This window comes from Ranitomeya imitator, chromosome 2 (genome assembly GCF_032444005.1).
Source record: "Ranitomeya imitator isolate aRanImi1 chromosome 2, aRanImi1.pri, whole genome shotgun sequence".
NCBI classification, from domain to species: Eukaryota; Metazoa; Chordata; class Amphibia; order Anura; family Dendrobatidae; genus Ranitomeya; species Ranitomeya imitator.
Genome location: NC_091283.1, coordinates 777,972,012 through 777,987,235, shown reverse-complemented (window position 1 = coordinate 777,987,235; position 15,224 = coordinate 777,972,012).

The window sequence follows — 15,224 nt, the reverse complement described above, 5'->3', positions numbered from 1 at the left end:
CCAGTGCTCTGTGCCTGAGAGGATGTGGCACTAACTGAAGTCGATGCCGAGGCGTTAGCTGCCATCCACCCGACAACGGCTTCAATTTGGTCTTCACGTAGCAGCGGTGCACGGCGCTCTCCGACAAAGCTGCACATGAAGGACTGTTCCCTGCTGAAACTGAGTGACGACGAGTCACCGGCGCCCGCAGCAGGCACAGAATCACCACGTCCTCTCCCTGCTCCTCTCCCTGCTCCGCGCCCATGCCCACGTGCCTTACTCCCTGCCCTCTTCATCTTGGTTGACAGATAAAGATAAGCAGAAAAGTACTAAGGCCTTAGTGTGCTTATTCCTGAAATGCTCCTCCTAACAGGTGTAAGAAACACTAATGTTGTAAATTGTGGACTAAACTTTATTATTTTTCAAATGTGGCCTACACAAGTGTTAAGTTGTGTTTGGTGAACTTAACTTTTTTTTTGGTGCAGATCGGGCTACAGAGCTAGTTTAAATCACACGGAGACCGTGCAGACAGCCGTAAACGGCGCTGCAAGGCCAAAAAACCCTCCTCTCGGTTATCCTATATAGTGTTTTTCCACTATTTAGCTGGATACGAGTGGAAAGACACTAATAGGAATTTTTTTTTTCAAATTTTAAACTGGCTGCACTATTTGAAAAAAAGGAAATTGTTTTTCAAGGTATGAGGCAGTAACGCACCCTGAGCTGAATCCAACCGGCTATGGCTGCACACAGACTACAGGGCGAGCTGCGCTCACACAGAGACCGTGCAGACAGCCGTAAACGGCGCTGCAAGGCCAACAAACCCTCCTCTAGGTTATCCTATATAGTGTTTTTCCACTATTTAGCTGGATACGAGTGGAAAGACACTAATAGGAATTTTTTTTTTCAAATTTTAAACAGGCTGCACTATTTGAAAAAAAGTAAAATTTTTCTCAAGGTATGAGGCAGTAACGAACCCTGAGCTGAATCCAACCGGCTATGGCTGCACACAGACTACAGGGCGAGCTGGGCTCACACGGAGACCGTGCAGACAGCCGTAAACGGCGCTGCAAGGCCAAAAAAACCTCCTCTAGGTTATCCTATATAGTGTTTTTCCACTATTTAGCTGGATACGAGTGGAAAGACACTAATAGGAATTTTTTTTTTCAAATTTTAAACTGGCTGCACTATTTGAAAAAAAGGAAATTGTTTTTCAAGGTATGAGGCAGTAACGCACCCTGAGCTGAATCCAACCGGCTATGGCTGCACACAGACTACAGGGCGAGCTGCGCTCACACAGAGACCGTGCAGACAGCCGTAAACGGCGCTGCAAGGCCAACAAACCCTCCTCTAGGTTATCCTATATAGTGTTTTTCCACTATTTAGCTGGATACGAGTGGAAAGACACTAATAGGAAATTTTTTTTTCAAATTTTAAACAGGCTGCACTATTTGAAAAAAAGTAAAATTTTTCTCAAGGTATGAGGCAGTAACGAACCCTGAGCTGAATCCAACCGGCTATGGCTGCACACAGACTACAGGGCGAGCTGGGCTCACACGGAGACCGTGCAGACAGCCGTAAACGGCGCTGCAAGGCCAAAAAAACCTCCTCTAGGTTATCCTATATAGTGTTTTTCCACTATTTAGCTGGATACGAGTGGAAAGACACTAATAGGATTTTTTTTTTTCAAATTTTAAACTGGCTGCACTATTTGAAAAAAAGGAAATTGTTTTTCAAGGTATGAGGCAGTAACGCACCCTGAGCTGAATCCAACCGGCTATGGCTGCACACAGACTACAGGGCGAGCTGGGCTCACACGGAGACCGTGCAGACAGCCGTAAACGGCGCTGCAAGGCCAAAAAAACCTCCTCTAGGTTATCCTATATAGTGTTTTTCCACTATTTAGCTGGATACGAGTGGAAAGACACTAATAGGAATTTTTTTTTTCAAATTTTAAACTGGCTGCACTATTTGAAAAAAAGGAAATTGTTTTTCAAGGTATGAGGCAGTAACGCACCCTGAGCTGAATCCAACCGGCTATGGCTGCACACAGACTACAGGGCGAGCTGCGCTCACACAGAGACCGTGCAGACAGCCGTAAACGGCGCTGCAAGGCCAACAAACCCTCCTCTAGGTTATCCTATATAGTGTTTTTCCACTATTTAGCTGGATACGAGTGGAAAGACACTAATAGGAAATTTTTTTTTCAAATTTTAAACAGGCTGCACTATTTGAAAAAAAGTAAAATTTTTCTCAAGGTATGAGGCAGTAACGAACCCTGAGCTGAATCCAACCGGCTATGGCTGCACACAGACTACAGGGCGAGCTGGGCTCACACGGAGACCGTGCAGACAGCCGTAAACGGCGCTGCAAGGCCAAAAAAACCTCCTCTAGGTTATCCTATATAGTGTTTTTCCACTATTTAGCTGGATACGAGTGGAAAGACACTAATAGGAATTTTTTTTTTCAAATTTTAAACTGGCTGCACTATTTGAAAAAAAGGAAATTGTTTTTCAAGGTATGAGGCAGTAACGCACCCTGAGCTGAATCCAACCGGCTATGGCTGCACACAGACTACAGGGCGAGCTGCGCTCACACAGAGACCGTGCAGACAGCCGTAAACAGCGCTGCAAGGCCAAAAAACCCTCCTCTAGGTTATCCTATATAGTGTTTTTCCACTATTTAGCTGGATACGAGTGGAAAGACACTAATAGGAATTTTTGTTTTTCAAATTTTAAACAGGCTGCACTATTTGAAAAAAAGTAAAATTTTTCTCTAGGTATGAGCCAGTAACGAACCCTGAGCTGAATCCAACCGGCTTTGGCTGCACACAGACTACAGGGCGAGCTGGGCTCACACGGAGACCGTGCAGACAGCCGTAAACGGCGCTGCAAGGCCAAAAAACCCTCCTCTAGGTTATCCTATATAGTGTTTTTCCACTATTTAGCTGGATACGAGTGGAAAGACACTAATAGGAATTTTTTTTTTCAAATTTTAAACAGGCTGCACTATTTGAAAAAAAGTAAAATTTTTCTCAAGGTATGAGCCAGTAACGAACCCTGAGCTGAATCCAACCGGCTATGGCTGCACACAGACTACAGGGCGAGCTGGGCTCACACGGAGACCGTGCAGACAGCCGTAAACGGCGCTGCAAGGCCCAAAAACCCCCCTCTAGGTTATCCTATGTAGTGTTTTTCCACAATAGAGCTGGAGACTGGTGGAAAAACACTAATAGGAAATTTGAGAAAAAATGTGCAGCAGGCTGCACTAAGAGCAAAAAAGGACAACTGTGTGAGGCAGTGTGAACCCCCCCTGAGCTGAATACAACCGGGTATATGGCTGCACACAGACTACAGAGTGAGCTGCACACACACACACACACAGAGACCTTGCAGAACGCTGTTAAAACAGCGCTGCAAGGCAAAAGCAAGGTGAACAGTGAAGAACACACAGCGTTTTGCTAAATTAGCCTTTGGAAAGGAAAATAAAGCAATTAGCTAGCTCGACTGGCCCTCAGTTAGAACACAGCGTCCTGTCCCTAACTGAAATCACAGCAGAGTGAGCGCAAAATGGCGGCAGCGTTTTTTATAGTGCAGAGTGACATCATTTCAGCAGCCAATCCAAGCCTTGCCAGTACTTACATGCCCACCATGCTAAACAGGATGTGCCCACACTTCCAATCATTCCTCATTGGCTGCTGCGTTCAGTTTGAATTCTGGGAACTTCCGATTCCGGTATCCGATACGTGGGAAGTATCGGAATTCGGTATCGGAATTCCGATACCGCAAATATCGGCCGATACCCGATACTTGCGGTATCGGAATGCTCAACACTAGTAAGAACATAAAGACTTGTCTCAGTTTTACCAGAAAACAGCTTCATGATTCCCAAGACTTTTGGGAGAATACTTTTTGGACTGACGAGACAAGAGTTGAACTTTTTGGAAGGTGTATATCCCATTACATCTGTTGTAGAAGTAACACCAACAGTAAAATATGGTGGTGGTAGTGTGATGGTCTGGGGCTGTTTAACTGCTTCAGGACCTGGAAGACTTCCTGTGGTAAATGGAACCATGAATTCTGCTGACTACCAAAAAATCCTGAAGGAGAATGTCCGGCCATCTGTTAATGACCTCAAGCTCAAGTGCACTTTTGTACAGTTATAAAGTAGCACAATGATCCAAAACATACCAGCAAGTTCATCTAGGAATGGCTTAAGAAAAAGAAAATTAAGACTTTGGAGTGAACTAGTCAAAGTCCTGACCTTAATCCGATTAAAATGCTGTGGCATGACTATAAATAGCCAACTCATGCTCAGAAACCCTCCAATGTGACTGAATTACAAAAATTCTGTAATTCTGTAAATTCCTCTAGAGTGTTGTCAAAGACTAATTGCAAGTCATCATAAATGCTTGATTGCAATTGTTGCTGGGTTTCCCAATCAGTTATTAGGTTTAGGAGGCAATCACTTTTTCACAAAGGGTCCTGTAGGTTTGGATTTCTTTTTCTCTTAATAATAAAGACTTAAATTTAAAAACTGCATTTTGTGTTTACTTGTTATCGCTTTCCAATATTTTATTTGTTTGGTGATCTAAAACATTTAAGTTTAACAAATATACAAAAAACAGGGAAATGAGGAAGGGGCAGACACTTGTTTACACAACTTTATCACTGTGTACTTTGTTGTGAATTCTGTTGTCGGGCTCCCTCCTGTGGTCATGAATGGTACTTCGGCTGGTTCTGTCCATGGACTTCCTCTGGTGGGTGTTTCTGAGTTTCCTTCCACAGGTGACGAGGTTAATTCGTTAGCTGCTGCTCTATTTAACTCCACTTAGATCTTTGCTCCAGGCCACCTGTCAATGTTCCAGTATTGGTTTAGTTCACTCCTGGATCGTTCGTGTGACCTGTCTTCCCAACTGAAGCTAAGTTCCAGCTTGTATTTCTTTGGTTTGCTATTTTTCTGTCCAGCTTGCAATTTTTATTGTTGTCTTGCTTGCTGGAAGCTCTGGGACGCAGAGGGAGCGCCTCCGCACCGTGAGTCGGTGCGGAGGGTCTTTTTGCGCCCTCTGCGTGGTCTTTTTGTAGGTTTTTGTGCTGATCGCAAATTACCTTTCCTATCCTCGGTCTGTTCAGTAAGTCGGGCCTCACTTTGCTAAATCTATTTCATCTCTGTGTTTGTATTTTCATCTTACTCACAGTCATTATATGTGGGGGGCTGCCTTTTCCTTTGGGGAATTTCTCTGAGGCAAGGTAGGCTTTATTTTTCTATCTTCAGGGCTAGCTAGTTTCTTAGGCTGTGCCGAGTTGCATAGGGAGCGTCAGGTGCAATCCACAGCTATTTCTAGTGTGTTTGATAGGATTAGGGATTGCGGTCAGCAGAGTTCCCACATCCCAGAGCTCGTCCTTCATTATCAGTAACTATCAGGTCATTCCGTGTGCTCTTAACCACCAGGTCCATTATTGTCCTGACCACCAGGTCATAACAGTACAGGTGGCCCAAAGTACTAATGCATCTCAATAGAGGGATAAGAGAAGTTCTGAGACCATTTTTTTTTCTTTGCAGTGTGTTTTGTCTCTTTTTTCCCCTTTACCTCTGGGTGGTTCAGGACACTGGTGTAAACATGGACATTCAAGGTCTGTCCTCTTGGATGGATTATCTCACTACAAGGGTACAAAACATTCAAGATTTTGTGGTTCAGAATCCGATGTCTGAGCCTAGGATTCCAATTCCTGATTTGTTTTTGGTGATAGATCTAAGTTCTTGAATTTCAAAAATAATTGTAAATTATTTCTTGCCTTGAAACCTCGCTCCTCAGGTGACCCTGTTCAACAAGTAAAGATCATTATTTCTTTGTTACGTGGTGACCCTCAAGACTGGGTATTTTCCCTTGCGCCAGGAGATCCGGCATTGCATGATGTTGATGCGTTTTTCCTGGCGCTTGGATTGCTTTATGACGAACCTAATTCAGTGGATCAGCCAGAGAAAATCTTGCTGGCTCTGTGTCAGGGTCAGGATGAAGCCGAGATATATTGTCAGAAGTTTAGAAAGTGGTCTGTGCTCACTCAGTGGAATGAATGTGCCCTGGCAGCAATCTTCAGAAAGGGTCTCTCTGATACCCTTAAGGATGTCATGGTGGGGTTTCCTGTTGTGAATTCTGTGGCAGAGCTCCCTCCTGTGGTCACAAGTGGTACTTCGGCTGATTCTCTCTATGAGCTTCCGTTGGTGGAGGAAAGTGGTACTGCGGCTTCTGAGTTTCCTTCCTCAGGTGAGTGGTGAAGTCGTTGTTAGGTGCTGCTCTATTTAACTCCACCTAGTGCTTTGATCCTGGCTTCCAGTCAATGTTCTAGTATTGGACTTGCTTCCTCCTGGATCGTTCCTGTGGCCTGCTGCTCTGCATAGCTAAGTTCCGCTTTTGTTATTTTTGTTTGCTGTTTTTTCTGTCCAGCTTGCTTATTTGGTTTTTTCTTGCTTGCTGGAAGCTCTGGGACGCAGAGGGTGTACCTCCGTACCGTTAGTCGGTACGGAGGGTCTTTTTGCCCCCTTTGCGTGGTTGTTTGTAGGGTTTTGTGTTGACCGCAAAGTTACCTTTCCTATCCTCGCTCTGTTCAGAAAGTCTGGCCTCACTTTGCTAAATCTATTTCATCTCTACGTTTGTCTTTTCATCTTACTCACAGTCATTATATGTGGGGGGCTGCCTTTTCCATTGGGGTATTTCTCTGAGGCAAGGTAGGCTTATTTTCTATCTTCAGGCTAGCTAGTTTCTCAGGCTGTGCCGAGTTGCATAGGGAGCGTTAGGCGCAATCCACGGCTGCCTTTAGTGTGGTTGGAGAGGATTAGGGATTGCGGTCAGCAGAGTTCCCACATCTCAGAGCTCGTTCTATGTTTTTGGGTTATTGTCAGGTCACTGTATGTGCTCTGACTTCTATGTCCATTGTGGTACTGAATTACCTAATCATAACAGTACTGGAAGCCATAAGTACTAATGATTCTCAATAGAGGGAAAAAAGAAGTTCTGAGACCATTTTTTTTTCTCTGCACTGTGTTTTGCCTTTTTTTCCCCTAGACATTTGGGTGGTTCCGGACACAGGTGTAGCGATGGACATTAAAGATCTGTCTTCATGTGTGGATCAGCTCACGGCAAGAGTACAAAATATTCAAGACTTTGTGGTTCAGAATTCTATGTTGGAACCAAGAATTCCTATTCCTGATTTGTTTTTTGGAGATAGAACTAAATTTCTGAGTTTCAAAAATAATTGTAAACTATTTCTGGCTTTGAAACCTCGCTCCTCTGGTGACCCAGTTCAACAAGTTAGGATCATAATTTCTTTTTTACGTGGCGACCCTCAGGACTGGGCATTTTCTCTTGCGCCAGGAGATCCTGCATTGTGTAATATTGATGCGTTTTTCCTGGCGCTCGGATTGCTGTACGATGAACCTAATTCAGTGGATCAGGCAGAGAAAAATTTGCTGGCTCTGTGTCAGGGTCAGGATGAGATAGAGGTATATTGTCAGAAATTTAGAAAGTGGTCCGTACTCACTCAATGGAATGAAGGTGCGCTCGCAGCTATTTTCAGAAAGGGTCTCTCTGAAGCCCTTAAGGATGTCATGGTGAGATTTCCTATGCCTGCTGGTCTTAATGAGTCTATGTCTTTGGCCATTCAGATTGGTCGACGCTTGCGTGAGCGTAAATCTGTGCACCATTTGGCGGTATTATCTGAGCATAAACCTGAGCCTATGCAGTGCGATAGGACTTTGACCAGAGTTGAACGGCAAGAATACAGACGTCAGAATGGGCTGTGTTTCTACTGTGGTGATTCCACTCATGCTATCTCTGATTGTCCTAAGCACACTAAGCGGTTCGCTAGGTCTGCCACCATTGGTATGGTACAGTCAAAATTTCTTTTGTCCGTTACCTTGATCTGCTCTTTGTCATCTTATTCTGTCATGGCATTTGTGGATTCAGGCGCTGCCCTGAATTTGATGGACCTGGAGTATGCTAGGCGATGTGGGTTTTTCCTGGAGCCCTTGCAGTGTCCTATTCCATTGAGAGGAATTGATGCTACGCCTTTGGCCAAGAATAAGCCTCAGTACTGGACCCAGCTGACCATGTGCATGGCTCCTGCACATCAGGAGGTTATTCGCTTTCTGGTGTTGCATAATCTGCATGATGTGGTCGTGTTGGGGTTGCCATGGCTACAAGTCCATAATCCAGTATTAGATTGGAAATCCATGTCTGTGTCCAGCTGGGTTTTTCAGGGGGTACATGCTGATGTCCCATTTCTTTCTATTTCGTCATCCACCCCTTCTGAGGTCCCAGAGTTCTTGTCTGATTACCGGGATGTATTTGATGAGCCCAAGTCCGATACCCTACCTCCGCATAGGGATTGTGATTGTGCTATCGATTTGATTCCTGGTAGTAAATTCCCAAAAGGTCGACTGTTTAATTTATCTGTGCCTGAGCACGCCGCTATGCGGAGTTACGTGAAGGAGTCCTTGGAGAAGGGGCACATTCGCCCGTCATCGTCGCCATTAGGAGCGGGGTTCTTTTTTGTGGCCAAGAAGGATAGTTCGCTGAGACCTTGTATAGATTACCGCCTTCTAAATAAGATCACGGTTAAATTTCAGAACCCCTTGCCGCTGTTATCTGATTTGTTTGCTCGGATTAAGGGGGCTAGTTGGTTCACCAAGATAGATCTTCGTGGTGCATATAATCTTGTGCGTATTAAGCGAGGCGATGAATGGAAAACTGCATTTAATACGCCCGAGGGCCATTTTGAGTACCTAGTAATGCCATTCGGACTTGCCAATGCTCCATCAGTGTTTCAGTCCTTTATGCATGACATCTTCCGAGAGTACCTGGATAAATTCCTGATTGTATACTTGGATGATATTTTGGTCTTCTTGGATGATTGGGAATCTCATGTGAAGCAGGTCAGAACGGTGTTTCAGGTCCTGCGTGCTAATTCTTTGTTTGTGAAGGGATCAAAGTGTCTCTTTGGTGTTCAGAAGATTTCATTTTTGGGGTTCATTTTTTCCCCTTCTACTATCGAGATGGACCCTGTTAAGGTCCAAGCCATCCATGATTGGACTCAGCCGACATCTCTGAAAAGTCTGCAAAAGTTCCTGGGCTTTGCTAATTTTTATCGTCGCTTCATCTGCAATTTTTCTAGTATTGCTAAACCATTGACCGATTTGACCAAGAAGGGTGCTGATGTGGTCAATTGGTCTTCTGCTGCTGTGGAAGCTTTTCAAGAGTTGAAGCGTCGTTTTTCTTCTGCCCCTGTGTTGTGTCAACCAGATGTTTCGCTTCCATTCCAGGTCGAGGTTGATGCTTCTGAGATTGGAGCGGGGGCTGTTTTGTCGCAGAGAAGTTCTGATTGCTCGGTGATGAAACCATGCGCCTTCTTTTCCAGGAAGTTTTCGCCTGCTGAGCGAAATTATGATGTTGGCAATCGAGAGTTGCTGGCCATGAAGTGGGCATTCGAGGAGTGGCGTCATTGGCTTGAAGGAGCTAAGCATCGCGTGGTGGTCTTGACTGATCATAAGAACTTGACTTATCTCGAGTCTGCCAAGCGGTTGAATCCTAGACAGGCTCGTTGGTCGCTGGTTTTTGCCCGTTTTGACTTTGTGGTTTCGTACCTTCCGGGCTCTAAAAATGTGAAGGCGGATGCCCTGTCTAGGAGTTTTGTGCCCGACTCTCCGGGTTTATCTGAGCCGGCGGGTATTCTCAAAGAGGGAGTAATTGTGTCTGCCATCTCCCCTGATTTGCGGCGGGTGCTGCAAAAATTTCAGGCTAATAAACCTGATCGTTGCCCAGCGGAGAAACTGTTTGTCCCTGATAGGTGGACGAATAAAGTTATCTCTGAGGTTCATTGTTCGGTGTTGGCTGGTCATCCTGGAATCTTTGGTACCAGAGAGTTAGTGGCTAGATCCTTTTGGTGGCCATCTCTGTCGCGGGATGTGCATTCTTTTGTGCAGTCCTGTGGGATTTGTGCTCGGGCTAAGCCCTGCTGTTCTCGTGCCAGTGGGTTGCTTTTGCCCTTGCCGGTCCCGAAGAGGCCTTGGACACATATCTCTATGGATTTTATTTCAGATCTTCCCGTCTCTCAAAAAATGTCAGTCATTTGGGTGGTTTGTGATCGCTTCTCTAAGATGGTCCATTTGGTACCCTTGTCTAAATTACCTTCCTCCTCTGATTTGGTGCCATTGTTCTTCCAGCATGTGGTTCGTTTACATGGCATTCCAGAGAATATCGTTTCTGACAGAGGTTCCCAGTTTGTTTCGAGGTTTTGGCGAGCTTTTTGTGCTAGTATGGGCATTGACTTGTCTTTTTCCTCGGCTTTCCATCCTCAGACCAATGGCCAGACCGAACGAACCAATCAGACCTTGGAAACATATCTGAGATGCTTTGTTTCTGCTGATCAGGATGACTGGGTGTCCTTTTTGCCTTTGGCTGAGTTCGCCCTTAATAATCGGGCCAGCTCGGCTACCTTGGTTTCGCCATTTTTCTGCAACTCTGGGTTCCATCCTCGTTTCTCTTCAGGGCAGGTTGAGTCTTCGGACTGTCCTGGTGTGGATACTGTGGTGGACAGGTTGCAGCAGATTTGGACTCATGTAGTGGACAATTTGACCTTGTCCCAGGAGAAGGCTCAATGTTTCGCTAATCGCAGACGCTGTGTGGGTCCCCGACTTCGTGTTGGGGATTTGGTTTGGTTGAAGAAGAATTCCAAAAACTAATATAAACAATAACTTTATTTCAAATACCAAAAAACGAAATGGGATTAAAAACTAGCACAACGCCCAAAATCCCTGTAATCAGGGAATGGGTAAAAATAAAAAACTGGCCTATTGGTTAAAGGGCAAGCGGGTGGGAGCGGAATAGAAAACCCTATACGTCCCTGATTACTCCCTGCCTGTCAGCGGAGGTTGGCACCCTCTTGAATGCAATATGGCGCCCCCACTCGTCGACGGCTAACCCTCAAAAGCCCTACAAGTCCCTATAATGATGTGGGGATGCTTGGGACCTATAGGGTTTTCTATCCCGCTCCCACCCACTTGCCCTTTAACCAATAGGCCAGTTTTTTATTTTTACCCATTCCCTGATTACAGGGATTTTGGGCGTTGTGCTAGTTTTTAATCCCATTTCGTTTTTTGGTATTTGAAATAAAGTTATTGTTTATATTAGTTTTTGGAATTCTTCTTTGATTCATACTAATTTGGTTATCTGATATTATACTTTTCTTATATGGGATTTGGTTTGGTTGTCTTCTCGTCATATTCCTATGAAGGTTTCCTCTCCTAAGTTTAAACCTCGTTTCATTGGTCCGTATAGGATTTCTGAGGTTCTTAATCCTGTGTCTTTTCGTTTGACCCCTCCAGATTCTTTTTCCATCCATAACGTATTCCATAGGTCATTGTTGCGGAGATACGTGGCACCTATGGTTCCATCTGTTGATCCTCCTGCCCCGGTTTTGGTGGAGGGGGATTTGGAGTATATTGTGGAGAAGATTTTGGATTCTCGTGTTTCAAGACGGAAACTCCAGTATCTGGTTAAGTGGAAGGGTTATGCTCAGAAAGATAATTCCTGGGTCTTTGCCTCTGATGTCCATGCTCCCGATCTTGTTCGTGCCTTTCATATGGCTCATCCTGGTCGTCCTGTGGGCTCTGGTGAGGGTTCGGTGACCCCTCCTCAAGGGGGGGGTACTGTTGTGAATTCTGTGGCAGAGCTCCCTCCTGTGGTCACAAGTGGTACTTTGGCTGATTCTCTCTATGAGCTTCCGTTGGTGGAGGAAAGTGGTACTGCGGCTTCTGAGTTTCCTTCCTCAGGTGAGTGGTGAAGTCGTTGTTAGGTGCTGCTCTATTTAACTCCACCTAGTGCTTTGATCCTGGCTTCCAGTCAATGTTCTAGTATTGGACTTGCTTCCTCCTGGATCGTTCCTGTGGCCTGCTGCTCTGCATAGCTAAGTTCCGCTTTTGTTATTTTTGTTTGCTGTTTTTTCTGTCCAGCTTGCTTATTTGTTTTTTTCTTGCTTGCTGGAAGCTCTGGGACGCAGAGGGTCTACCTCCGTACCGTTAGTCGGTACGGAGGGTCTTTTTGCCCCCTTTGCGTGGTTGTTTGTAGGGTTTTGTGTTGACCGCAAAGTTACCTTTCCTATCCTCGCTCTGTTCAGAAAGTCTGGCCTCACTTTGCTAAATCTATTTCATCTCTGCGTTTGTCTTTTCATCTTACTCACAGTCATTATATGTGGGGGGCTGCCTTTTCCTTTGGGGTATTTCTCTGAGGCAAGGTAGGCTTATTTTCTATCTTCAGGCTAGCTAGTTTCTCAGGCTGTGCCGAGTTGCATAGGGAGCGTTAGGCGCAATCCACGGCTGCCTTTAGTGTGGTTGGAGAGGATTAGGGATTGCGGTCAGCAGAGTTCCCACGTCTCAGAGCTCGTTCTATGTTTTTGGGTTATTGTCAGGTCACTGTATGTGCTCTGACTTCTATGTCCATTGTGGTACTGAATTACCTAATCATAACAGTTTCCCATCCCTGCTGGTCTGAATGAGTCTATGTCCTTGGCCATTCAGATCGATCGACGCTTGCGTGAGCGTAAAGCTGTGCACCATTTGGCGGTACTATGTGAGCATGGGCCTGAGCCTATGCAATGTGATAGGACTTTGACCAGAGCTGAACGGCAAGAACACAGACGTCGAAATGGGCTATGTTTTTACTGTGGTGATTCCACTCATGCTATCTCCGTTTGTCCTAAGCGCACTAAGCGGTTCGCTAGGTCTGCCACCATTGGTACGGTACAGTCTAAATTTCTATTGTCTGTTACTCTGATTTGCTCTTTGTCATCCTATTCTGTTATGGCATTTGTGGATTCAGGCGCTGCCCTGAATTTGATGGACTTGGAGTATGCTAGGCGCTGTGGTTTTTTCTTGGAGCCCTTGCAGTATCCTATTCCATTGAGAGGAATTGATGCTACGCCTTTGGCCAAGAATAAGCCTCAGTACTGGACCCAATTGACCATGTGCATGGCTCCTGCACATCAGGAGGATATCCGCTTTCTGGTGTTGCATAATCTGCATGATGTGGTCGTTTTGGGGTTGCCATGGCTACAGGTTCATAATCCAGTATTGGACTGGAAATCTATGTCTGTGTCCAGCTGGGGTTGCCAGGGGGTACATGGTGATGTTCCATTTTTGTCTATTTGGTCATCCACCCCTTCTGAAGTTCCAGAGTTTTTGTCGGATTATCGGGATGTATTTGATGAGCCCAAAGCCAGTGCCCTACCTCCTCATAGGGATTGCGATTGTGCAATTAATTTGATTCCTGGTAGTAAGTTTCCTAAGGGCCGATTGTTCAATTTATCTGTGCCAGAACACGCCGCTATGCGGAGTTATATAAAGGAATCCTTGGAGAAAGGCCATATTCGCCCATCGTCATCACCGTTAGGAGCAGGGTTCTTTTTTGTGGCCAAGAAGGATGGTTCTTTGAGACCTTGTATTGATTACCGCCTTCTTAATAAGATCACAGTCAAATTTCAGTATCCTTTGCCGTTGCTATCTGATTTGTTTGCTCGTATTAAAGGGGCTAGTTGGTTCACCAAGATAGATCTTCGAGGGGCGTATAATCTTGTGCGTATTAAACAAGGCGATGAATGGAAAACAGCATTTAATATGCCCGAGGGCCATTTTGAGTACCTGGTTATGCCATTCGGGCTTTCCAATGCTCCATCAGTATTTTAGTCCTTTATGCATGACATCTTCCGAGAGTACCTGGATAAATTCCTGATTGTGTATTTGGATGATATTTTGGTCTTTTCGGATGATTGGGAGTCTCATGTGAAGCAGGTCAGAAAGGTGTTCCAGGTCCTTCGTGCAAATTCCTTGTTTGTGAAGGGGTCAAAGTGTCTCTTTGGAGTTCAGAAGGTTTCATTTTTGGGGTTCATTTTTTCCCCTTCTACTATCGAGATGGACCCTGTTAAAGTCCAGGCCATTTACGATTGAACTCAGCCGACATCTGTGAAGAGCCTGCAGAAGTTCCTGGGCTTTGCTTATTTTTATCGGCGCTTCATCGCTAATTTTTCTACTGTTGCTAAACCGTTGACTGATTTGACCAAGAAGGGTGCTGATGTGGTCAATTGGTCTTCTGCAGCTGTAGAGGCTTTTCAGGAATTGAAGCGTCATTTTTCTTCTGCCCCTGTATTGTGCCAGCCAGATGTTTCGCTCCCATTTCAGGTTGAGGTTGATGCTTCTGAGATTGAAGCAGGGGCTGTTTTGTCGCAAAGAAGTTCTGATGGCTCGGTGATGAAGCCATGTGCTTTCTTTTCTAGAAAGTTTTCGCCTGCTGAGCGTAACTATGATGTTGGTAATCGTGAGTTGTTGGCCATGAAGTGGGCATTCGAGGAGTGGCGTCATTGGCTGGAACGAGCCAAGCATCGCGTGGTGGTCTTGACAGATCACAAGAATTTGACTTATCTTGAGTCTGCCAAACGGTTGAATCCAAGACAGGCTCGATGGTCGTTATTTTTCTCCCGTTTTGATTTTGTGGTTTCGTACCTTCCGGGCTCTAAGAATGTGAAGGCTGATGCCCTGTCAAGGAGTTTTGTGCCTGACTCTCCGGGTGTTCCTGAGCCGGTGGGTATTCTCAAAGAGGAGGTAATTTTGTCTGCCATCTCCCCTGATAGACCTGACCGTTGCCCAGCAGAGAAACTGTTTGTCCCTGGTAGATGGACTAGTAGAGTTACCTCTGAGATTCATTGTTCAGTGTTGGCTGGGCATCCTGGAATCTTTGGTACCAGAGATTTGGTGGCTAGATCCTTCTGGTGGCCATCTTTGTCACGGGATGTGCGTTCTTTTGTGCAGTCCTGTGGGACTTGTGCTCGGGCTAAGCCCTGCTGTTCTCATGCCAGTGGGTTGCTTTTGCCCTTGCCGGTCCCGAAGAGGCCCTGGACGCATATTTCTATGGATTTTATTTCGGATCTCCCCGTCTCTCAAAAGATGTCGGTCATTTGGGTGGTTTGTGATCGCTTTTCTAAGATGGTCCATTTGGTACCTTTGTCTAAATTGCCTTCCTTCTCTGATTTGGTGCCATTATTTTTCCAGCATGTGGTTCGTTTACATGGTATCCTGGAGAACATCGTTTCTGACAGAGGTTCCCAGTTTGTTTTGAGGTTTTGGCGATCCTTTTGTGCTAGGATGGGCATTGATTTGTCTTTTTCCTCGGCTTTCCATCCTCAGACAAATGGCCAAACCGAACG